Source organism: Cupressus sempervirens, chromosome 11, assembly GCF_028749045.1.
Source record: "Cupressus sempervirens isolate cs-2001-9-10 chromosome 11, ASM2874904v1, whole genome shotgun sequence".
In the NCBI taxonomy this organism is placed as follows: domain Eukaryota; kingdom Viridiplantae; phylum Streptophyta; class Pinopsida; order Cupressales; family Cupressaceae; genus Cupressus; species Cupressus sempervirens.
Window position 1 is genome coordinate 116,661,260 of NC_143128.1, and position 11,749 is coordinate 116,673,008.

The 11,749-nt window shown below is 31.9% G+C and overlaps 1 pseudogene; it reads left to right on the forward strand.

The window, feature by feature from the left end:
• The first annotated feature begins 3,791 nt into the window (after positions 1-3,791).
• On the forward strand, positions 3,792-6,019 carry LOC149528502 (uncharacterized; annotated as a pseudogene).
• The last annotated feature ends 5,730 nt before the right edge of the window (positions 6,020-11,749 follow it).

An 11,749-nucleotide genomic window follows, 5' to 3' on the forward strand; every position in this document is an offset into this window, starting at 1 on the left:
TATTGTTCAAATAAAAATAAAAATATAACTGAAGTATTAGAATTTAAATTGGTAATATAATAATTTTTTTAAAGGCTAAATAGTAGTATTAAAAATATACTCTATCTTAAACAAAAAGTTGTGATTTTGAAGATATAATATAATTATGATTTAAAAAATATATTCATAACCTCATTCTTAACTAGATTTTTGCTTTGACATGATATTTCTATTTGTCTCCCTAACCCTGCTATTTAAGTGGTCTTTTTTATGTCGATATTTATTTTTTATTACAAGTATTTTAAAATTTATCAAAATTTTAATCAGTTGTGAACCATACATTCTACTATCGTAATGTAGATTTAGTATAGACAAAAAGACCCCAGCTTTCTAGAACTCTTGTTTGAATCGAAATAAACAAAACACTTACTTTATCTTATCTTATGCTACCTGCAACAATATATTTCGCTCAATAAATCACTACAGCATACCAATCTCTGTTGCATTCATTCCCAGTGACATGAGCACCATTGAAGAGAGAGAGTGTACCAACTTCCGAACAATCAATAGATTTTATTAAAAGCAATATCATTCTCCTATCTCTGCGCACCTTCACATTTCTCTGGAAAAAAATCATCTTCTTAGCGTTGTGGGTCTGCAGTTGAATGGCATGATGAAAGAGCCGATATTACTGAAGACTAGAGTGGATGTGAAGATGACCCGCGTGGACAAGAGCCATGCAGAGATTGCGGGTGAGCAGATACCATATTTTCGTTAAAGCTCTGATACCATATGTTGGCAAATAATAAAAACTTCTTGATAATTCCAACATATCAGGGTACATTATATAGTTTGCAGTTTGGTTACAATACGGTTTGACAGTTCTAAAATTGCATAACTAGAAGATAAAAATGTATTATGCCAACTATTAATCCCTACATAGATCTATAGGTATATTTATTGTTATAGGATTTTTTACTAAAAAAAAATGAAAAATAAGTAATTTATATATTATCTTTTATTCATAATATACATCTACTAACACAAATCAAAATAGTAATAAATAGATAAGAATTTTCAAATACATATTTTTTGGTGGTTCTTTGAGGACAATGATCCTAAAACAAAGAGATTAATGTACATGTAAAGATCACAAATAATGTTATTATACATATGGTAATTAATACCAAGCTACGATGATGTGTGAAAACTTACTTGTAGATAGTTATATAAATCAATTATAGACTACTAGTTAATTTTTCCAGTTGAACACAAAAGTAATTGTTCATTTGTCTCTCTTATATCTATTGTCGTTCTAAGAAACCAACATTGTATAGGATAAAAGATAACAATCTTTTTAATCTATGATTAGCATATAATAATAAGAAAACAAGATACCAGAAATAAAAGATAACTAAATCCCTTTAATATAATTAAATATTCTAAGATCATAAGATATTCGATTGTAAAATATAATCATTTCATTTTTATCTATAGTGATTGTATGAGAATGATCTCTATTTTATCTATGCTCATCCAGATACAAAATTATAACACTTAATCATCTTCCCTTTTATCTATTCTCATTCTAAGAAAAATAATATATCATACATAATAAAGTGACCATCAATGATTATCTAATTGAGTATAACCTATAGTTTACATAGATATTCTCTTCTTGAAGAATATTTTCTATCTAAAATGAATAACACTACACAATATAACATGGTCATTTTCATTTTATTTATTTTCACTTGGAATAAATAATATACTACATGCAATCAAGTTATTCTCTCTCTTGTAATTACAATGATTCTATATTTCAATAGAATTTGAAGTTTATTATATCAAGCTAGTCTCATAACATATTATTATTATTATTAGCTTTTTTTTTAGCAAAAGTGACTATATAATTATATATTATTGATTGTATGGTTCAAAGGCTCCTTAGAAAAAGAGCCAAACCCTAATTTGTCATGTAGATATAAAGTTATATAAACATTCAAAATGTAGCATATGTTCCCCTAACACCCAAGTTCGTTAACATTATTGCAACCACAAGCATCCTACTTTCACAATCTAATAAAACAAAACATGATTAAAATGTGATAATAATCTCTACATACATCCACACCAAAATAAAGCCATCAATTATGAAAAGTTATAACGTAATCAATTTCCCTTCATTTATTTTCATTCTAATTAAATAATATGTTAGGTGCAATCCCCTTCTAATTACATTAATTCAATCAAATTTCATAACATTATTATTTTTTTATTTTGTTTTTCACTGTATAATTATATTTTATTAATTATCTGATTCAAGGGTTCGTTAGAGAAAGAACCAATAAAGAAAACCATAATTCATCACCCAGATACAAAGTTATATAAATCTGTAAAGCAAAATCTAAAAAGTTCCGAATGTAGCATGTGCCCTTAACACCCAAATTCTATAACATTAGTGGAACCTACGTTAACAATCTAATAAAACAAAATAGTTGAAGTGGGATAACAATCTCTACATATATCCACACCAAAATAAAATTGCTTATTATGAATCGCCCCGCGGCACACGACAATTTCCCATTTCACCGTTGTCACAGGCTCCGGGGGCGCAGCATTTTTGTAAAGGGAGATAACAGTTGTCGTCCGCATTGCAGGGACATTCGCACCATCCGCCTCCCCCCTCACACGCTCCGACACATTTGTAACCATCGGCACACTCATCATTTGTAAAGCAAGGAAGGTTTTCCCAATACCAATCATCATCATCTATACCTAATGCAATACCAATCATACCCACTACTATCACTGCACAAAACAATTTCATTGCCTTTGCCATTCTTCTCTTTTAAACTTGCTGTGAAAATATATCGACAGTCCAGTTCTATTTATATAAGGAAATCTCCCCTTGTTATATCAAACAACCATTCTAGAAATCCTCACCCACTACACTAAAGGCTAACATTTCCTTCCTGTATTATATATACGTCGAAACTAAACCTATGTAAATAAAGATTAAAATATAAGTAAATGGTCAACAACAGTCACAAAATGCTAAGAAGTCTGCAACGAGGGAGTATAAAATAAAAGTAATTAATGGATAAAGTCAAATAGGAAGGACAAGATTTCATACGTTGAAACGAAGCAGAATAAAATAAAGGAAACTGACCATTCAATCCTTGTCTATTTCATTGAAACAACATTGGCAAATTCTAAGAGGACAGGTTAAGAGAAATATTCAGTGGTATATACTGAAGCTAAATAAAATAACAGTCGTATATACTGAAGGTGAAAAAAATATTCATGATATTATTTACATTTCCAAATATGGCGAAAGCTGTCCTGACGAAAAAGACCCCATTGTAAGATCCTAAGTCCGTGATATGATTGATAATTAAATCGACTGCCAGCTGAACGCCATTTAAATATCAATTTCAAAATGATGTTATTATGATCTTTGTTAGATTGCATGTTAATTTCAAGACTGTTAATTGTTGATATTGTGAAGGCCAACAGTCATCATTGTTCCCTCCAATAATCGAGTCTCTTGGTTTCCAAAGACTCTTCATTTGTAATATTATTGGAGCCCATTTATATGCTGCTCTTGCTCATTTTGTAAACTTAACTTTTTCTTAATAATTCAATACTCTGCAGTCTGGACGTAGCCACTATTGTGGTGAACCAGGATAAATTCGGTGTTGTGTATTTCTTCTTATTGCGACATTTAATTTCTTTGTTTAAATCCTTTCAATTGGTATCAGAGCACGAGGTGTGCAGATTGGAAAATCAGTGTTGAATTTTCCGGAAAGATGGAGGATTTGAAAATAGAGAAATTTACAGGCAAGAATTATAGCCTGTGGAAAGTGCAGATGCGTTCCTTGCTGGATAAGCAAGACTTGGCTCTCGCAATCGAAGGAAAGTCTAAGAAACCGTCTACAATGACTGATGAAGATTGGCAAAAGATGGATGACAAGGCGATGGCATCCATTTTTCTCTCACTAGCGAAAAATATCTTGTTCAATGTCTCAAATGAGATGTCAACGAAAGATGTTTGGGACAAACTTCAGAATATGTATCAAACGGCATCGGCTGCAAACAAAATCTTCATTATGAAGAAACTCTACAAACTGAAAATGAATGAAGGGATTGCAATGTCAAATGATTTGACCACCCTATTATGTCAAGCAAGCTCGGTTGGTATGACTCAAGATGACGAATCCAAAGCAATCATCTTGTTATGTTCTCTACGTGACAGTTGGGATCTTGTAGATACAGCTTAAGTACTTCAAGCTCTACGAAGTCAAAGCTGGCCTATGATGAAGTTGTTGCCACTTTATTAAGTGAAGACATGAGAAGGAGTAACAAAGACTCCTCATCTGGTGATGCTCTCACTATGGTCAGCACTGAGAGAAGAGGAATAAGCCATCATAGAGGAAATAATAATTACAATCAACGAAGATCAAAGTCACCCAATCGTTCAAGGCCAAGAGGTAGGAATGGTGAATGCTGGTTTTGTGGTAAGCCTGGCCACACAAAGAGAAATTGTCGGACTTACAAGAAAGCACAAGAAAATGTGAGAAATGTGGAAGCAAATACAGCCTATGAGAAAGATGAATGTGCTTTAGTTCTTTCTACAAGTGACATAAAATCAGATTCTTGGGTGATAGATTTCGGAGCTTCTTTCCATGCTACTTCATGTACGGATTGTTTCAAAAACTACCATGAAGGTCAATTTGGAGAGGTATTTCTTGGAGACAATAAATCCTGTGAAATAGTTGGCAAAGGTGACATAGTTTATAGCAAATCGCGTGCAATTGCTCCCGTTAATATCACCATTGATTATACTTAGGTGTCAGTTGATAACAACTTTGACTTCACCATAATTATTATACAATTGTAATGAGTTTTGTTTAACTTCTCTTGATTTTTATTTGACCAATCCTAATAATTAAATTTAATATTTGTAAATTATTTCTTGTCACATTAAAGTCTACATACACAAGGAGGTCATATGCACTGGTTGCTCCACTCTCCCCAAAAATCAAAGGTATTAAAATTTATTTACAGGATTTCTTTAATTAAAATTTTTATGTTATATGAAGTAAAAGTTTAGGATTAATAGTATGTTTTAATTTGTCCATCGTTCATGCCTTGACCAGTAGCGATCTGTAAAGGAAGGTTTTGCATTCTCACATTGCTCAACCTGCAAAGCCCAATTCTATCTGTGGACTTAAATACCTGAGGATTACTCTTGGCGTAAGCTAAATTTTTTAGGATTTTTGTTGCACATGATGTCCTCCTCATTTTTTTGGTAGTGCAAACAACAATTGTTGTTATGGGCAGTATTGCATACATGATGGACACAAACGGGGAGTTCAGAAATTCATTTAGCAATGGATGGATCAACTATTGTCCAAGCATCCTATACCATTCTACTATTGTTTTGGAGTTTTCATTTTTTTCATAATTTTGCATATTGGAGGTCTGATAGTGCACTGTTCATCAGTCAACAACAACGACCCTTGTATGGTAGGATGCTGCAATTGTTGTTATGGAAGGGGTGTTTTGGGGTCACCCTTAAACATCACACATTAAGGAAGAAATTAAGCTTGTAAAAATAAGTCAACTTTGACTATTTAATACTTTGAGGCTAGCAATAAAGAATTAGTGTGTGATGTTTACTCTGTGAGGTATTTTGGATTGTTCTCCAGGATCCATGGAAGCTTGTGGTGCACTCTTGGTTATTGTTGTAATTATTTTTGTGATCCTTTGCATTGCCTATGGGCTACTAATAGAAGAAATGACAATTCAAATGATATGGAAAAGACACTATCACATATTGACAAAGAGGGAACTCACAAAGGAATATGTTGTTGAAGACCCACATGGACACTACACGCCTCTTAAGCTAGAACCAGAACATGAAGATCTTGAAAAGGTCAATGGTATACAAATTGCATATTTTGAACTGCATAAAATATCCGTTGTGATGTCACTAGGGACAAGTATCACCAAGGCACTTACCCTCTTTGGTTAAAATCCTTGTATTTTCATCAAACGACAATGCGCCAACCATTGATCTTCCAAAGATCAACTGTGCAATGAATTTGAAAGCAAAACAACCCCACCATAATGAGCCAACCAATAAGATCACAAGAAAATGGAATGTGCACTGACATGTACTAACAACTCTAAAAAGGGTCTAATGAAGTATTGGAAAACTTAGACAAACTTCAATTTTTTTGTGGTGCCATCAAGACCTATTGTCAGTAAGTGCTATGTGGCACCAAGGCACTTTCCCACTTTGTGTAAAAAACATGCATCTTTACCTTGTGGGCAAGCACTCACTGTCGATCTTGGAGAGATTGACAGTTAACCAAAATAAACCATTGCAGTTAAGATGCTTCATAAAATGTCTAAGAAAGCTAATTGTGGTTAAGGAAAGTTTATAATAAAAGGTCTAATTTGTGAAAAATAATAAATTAATCTTTTTGAAAAAGAAAAACTTTGGATAACCCTATCCTGTGTAACTTTGAATAAGGAAATTATATTTAACTACCTTTTGAAAGCTAGGGAACACAAACGAGGGTTTAAAAGACCTTTAGGAATTTTGAACTAGGGTTTCGAAAAACACCAATTTTGGACTATAACCCTAGGGTTTTTCATTGTGAGGTACACCATATGACAGAAGATGAAAAACTAGGCCAACAAGCGAAATTAGAGAGCTTTTTCTCATTCTCTTCGATGATGTGGTAGTATGGCATTAACTATTACACATAAAGGCAACAGATTAGGAGGACAATATAGGCTCTATAAAGAGAAATAATGTTCAAATTTATTCTTATATATTGCTTTATAGCACTATAAGATTTGTGTAAATAAACAAGACGGAGATAGCCTTATCAATTTTTTGCTCTTGGTTGAATGGAAAATAGAACTTTCATATCTTGAATGACACACATCATTCATGCCAAAAAGGAAAGTATAAAGTAAATCTAGTCAATGTTAAGGTGATCATTACAAGGGAAAAAATTTAGTGTTAAGATGAAATTGTTTATAATTTGAATCTTATTAAATTTTTTTCGTAATAATGGGCTAAACTTAAATTGGGATTCTAAGAAAAACATTGTATGCTAGTAGATTTAGATTATTGATTTTTTGTTGATTTACTTGAATTTGGAATCTCTTATTTGGGTCTCATGATTCTATTACTTCATTGTCATAGACATATGAAGTAGTTTTTGGACCACAGAGATACTATGAGAACAAAATTTAGAGTTGACATTAATGTAACAATTTCTTTTGTAATATAATTATGTGTAATCAATTGATACATGATTTGAAGACACTCGAATTGCTTCCATTATCAATGTGAAAACATGTCTATGTATTTCACCTTATGCAGTTGTGTAGAGCTAACATTATTATTAGTGAATTGTATCCCAGAATGAATATGTACATGGTCACAAAGTGAACTTGGGCAAAGCACAAGGGTTGGATGAGATTGATGTTTATAGGATAATATGTATTAAGATAACTATCCATATAAGGCAAACCATGATAATGTAAGAGCTATCAATGGAGAATTTCTCAAATTTTCAGCAATGTTGTATGTATAGTATACATTTTATTTATAGGCTTTTTTATCAATTCATGTTTGAATTTTTCGTCATTGATTGTAGCAACACAGAAATTAAGAGGAGAAATAGTTGCTAGATATATTCAAGCATCTAATAGAGATTTTTGTGCTCCTATCATGTTCAACTTTGTTGTTGTATTGTAGTCAAGGACATTCTTTGAAATTTGTGTTTTGAAAATTCCTCAAATCAATAACTTTCTATGGTACAAGGGACATACCACTTTGACCTCTTTGTCCTTGGCTAGCAAAATTCTTGGTATGTCAAAACAACATATGTCCCCTTGCTAAATAAAATTTGTTAAATACACATGGGATACCAATGAAAAAAGGGAAATTTCATTGGGGGAAAGCAGTTTCATCAATGAGCTCTAGAGCAGGGCCAACGCTCATCAAGCTTCTCTAAACTCATATAATACCTTGCTTGATAGAATTATTAAACGAAACAATTCATGAATGGAAAAACTCAAGAAATATACATGATAGAGAGCCTATGGGTAATATCATTAAGAAATTAACATGTAATCACCGAGGCAAGTCTGGATTCTAGACTTAATGTTCTTAAGCTAAGAACTCACGAGAACAATTTATACATATTTTAATCGATACATTTTTTTTTTTTTTAAAGAACTCAATGTTGCAATCTCAATGCAAAGGAGCATAACATTTTGAAGAGGACTCTATACATGTGATGTGAGTTTCAACTAATATTTGTCACATTTTTGTTGCAAAGGAGAATAACTTTTTGAGAAGCATACAATGAGTGAGATGTGAGGTTTGACCAGTATCTATTGCAATTTTGATGCACAGACATAGAGCATTTCAATGGGGTTTTCATCACAATTTTGACAACCACTAGTCACATTGGTGGAAAGTGTAGCACACAATGCTTGTGGGTTGAGATAGATATCCTAACAATAGTTTCATCAATATATCTACCATAGTAATGTTACAATTTTGAAAAATGTTTTGGGTGTCATAAAATTGACCAAAAAGGATTGATGACATTGTTCATCATTTTGTCAACATAATGGCATCAATATTGCGATGAATCCTCATCAAAAACAAGGTCTAAAGTTACTATTGTGTTATTGTGTTTTAGAGCTTTGAGATATTTGAAAGTAGTATTAAGATTTGTGCTAGTGTATGTGAACATGTGAGTCTTTCCATGTTCCTTATTCTCATAACCTAGTGTTGATTCTTCACATTTACACTTAGTTACATGATGTTTTTGTTAAGTAACTTATCTTAAGGAAAAAAATATTCAGCACATGTTATATCCTTGTGTTCCAAGGATCTTTGGGTGAGTCAATACATGCACCGAACTTGATAGTAGCTCTAACCTCAAAAGAAAACCTAAAAGGAGATAATAATGGTCACATTACAAAATCTGCCACAAAGAAACCAAGTGAGATCTAACCTCCATAAAGAAAGGCTCTCCCTTACTAAGAACCTCATCAAGACATACCTAGCCAGGGAAACCACTAGAAAGAAAAAAGAAAAGAGGGGAAAAAGAGAATTTTTTAAAGCTGAATCTAGCATCCAAAAACTAAAGGTAATAAGGAGAAAGGATTAGAACACATAGTTGCCAGCTTTTAAATGCCTTACAGTATGGAAAACACAATGCAAGGCTTCCTCTGCCTTTAGTATGAAATCCTAGAAGCACCTATTAGCCTAAAACCATCTAAGAGAAAATTCCAAACCCTCACATAATTGAAAGTAGCACTGAAAAACTTGAACTCAAATCTAAACCAACAAATTATTAATAGTAGAGGATTTACTATTAAGGAGAATTTCCTTCAAATTAGGAAGAAGAAGGGAAATGGAGAACCACTATACAAAATATAAACACAAAAAGGTATTCTTACATAAGAAATTTAAAGTTCTCAAACTATAGCGTGAACCACATCCAAAAAGGCTAGCCACAAGGTAATAAGGAAGAGAACAAAGGTCCACAACCAAAAACCACATAATTTTTTTGTAATGGAGAAAATAATAATGTTGTGCATCCATTGGAGAGAGAAAAGAGACATACCCAAACAACCACATATAAAACAAAAAATAGAGCCCCATAATTGCATGTGTATTTGTGTCTCTTTCTTTGATCTTAGAGTCCATTGATTCCACGTTGCTTCTAGAAACCCAACATACCAACCTTTACTTATCACTCAATTCCCCAATAAATTAATTAGTGTTGTGTTCTTAGTCAATGAGAAGGAAGATTAAAGCAATTTTCACTCCCATTGACTTGAAAATTTCCAAGTTGAGAATAAGTGATCACTTTACTAGATCAAGCATCATAAAAGGTTCTTAACACATAATTAAAGTTGGCGACTAATAAATACTTGATGATTATTACAACAAATCAAGTTACATTATATAGTTTTCAGTTTGATTACTATATATCTTGAAGATAAAAATGTATTATGCCAATATTATCCACCACCCCCCCACCCTCCCCCCCACCTTGCCTAATATATTGAACCTAAAATAGTAAAGATACCTTATGGACCCCCTCGTAATGTTTACATAGGAAAACATGTCAATTGCATAATTTGAATACATATTTAGAGAAAATATTCTTCAGAGTAGTAGATCATGAACATAAAAAGGCTCTTTCAAGTTGTCTTCTAACTCTCAAAAAGGTGTAGCTTCAAGCTATCTTCAAGATTCATTCAAAATGTTAAATTGGGATTAACATGAGATATATTATTGATTTCTCCATAATTTGACATATCATCATTATCAATGAAAGAAACATTATCTTCTCCATTAGAATCAAAATGTTCCTTCAATTTTTTAGAAGATAGCCTTGGCATCATCATCATCAACGAGGGCTTTGACCTCTACAAGTTGCCTAGTGAGTGACCTAAAATTACTTATATGGTTTGACATTATGATCTTACTACAGCATAAATCATGTTTTCACCACTTTATGTTATTTTAAAGTTGTTAATTTTTTAAGGTGTTAATATGATGATATAGATATATACATTTAAAGTAATACATTTGTAAATATAAAATACTTTAAAACTATATTTAAATAAAATTATAATATTGAATATTTTTTATTTGATTAGTTTGGATTTTAAATTTTTTAATCAATTTATATTTATATTTAATATATTTCATATAATAAAATGTCTAATTGTGTATTGTTCAAATAAAAATATAATTGAAGTACTAGAAATTAAATTGGTAATATAATAAAAAATTTAAATGTTAAATAGTAGTATTAAAAATATATTTTATCTTAAACAAAAAAATTGTTATTTTGAAGATATAATATAATTATGATTTAAAAATATATTCATAATCTCATTCTTAACTAGATTTTTGCTTTGACATGTTATTTCTATATGTTTGCCTAACCCTACTATTTAAGTAGTCTTTTTTGTGTCAATGTTTATTTTTTATTACAAGTATTTTAGATTTTATCATAATTTTAATCAGTCATGAACCATACATTCTACTATCGTAATGTAGATTTAGTTGAGACAAAAAGACAGGGACACCAGCTCTGTGCAACTCTTGTTTCAATAGATATAAACAAAACACTTACTTTATCTTATCTTATGTTACTTACAACAATATATTTCGCTCAATCTCTAAAGCATACCAATCTCTGTTGCATTCATGCCCAGTGACATGAGCACCATTGAAGAGAGAGTGTGGTGGGCATGTCAGCAAAGTTGTTCACAACCTTTAATTATGGCACATTCAATTTGTATCCAACACAATAGCAACTTCTTTACTGTTGAACAATCAATAGATCCTTCCATGCACTGAGTATCATTTTCCTATCTCTGCGCACCTTCACATTTGTCGTGCACCTCATAAATATTCTAGAAAAAAATCATCTTCTTAGCATTGTGGGTGTGCAGTTGAATGGCATAATGAAAGAGCCGATATCAGTGTAGACCAGAGTAGATGTGAAGATGACTCGCGTGGACAAGAGCCATGCAGAGGTTGCGGGTGAGCAGGTACCATATGTACCATATTATGTTTCTTTCATTGGTGATTTTAGTAGAAGAAAATGGGTTTATTTTCTTAGAAGTAAAGTTGAAGTTTGTTTGAGAATTGATAATGGCAATGAATATTGTTCCAATGATTTTGACACATTTTGTAAAG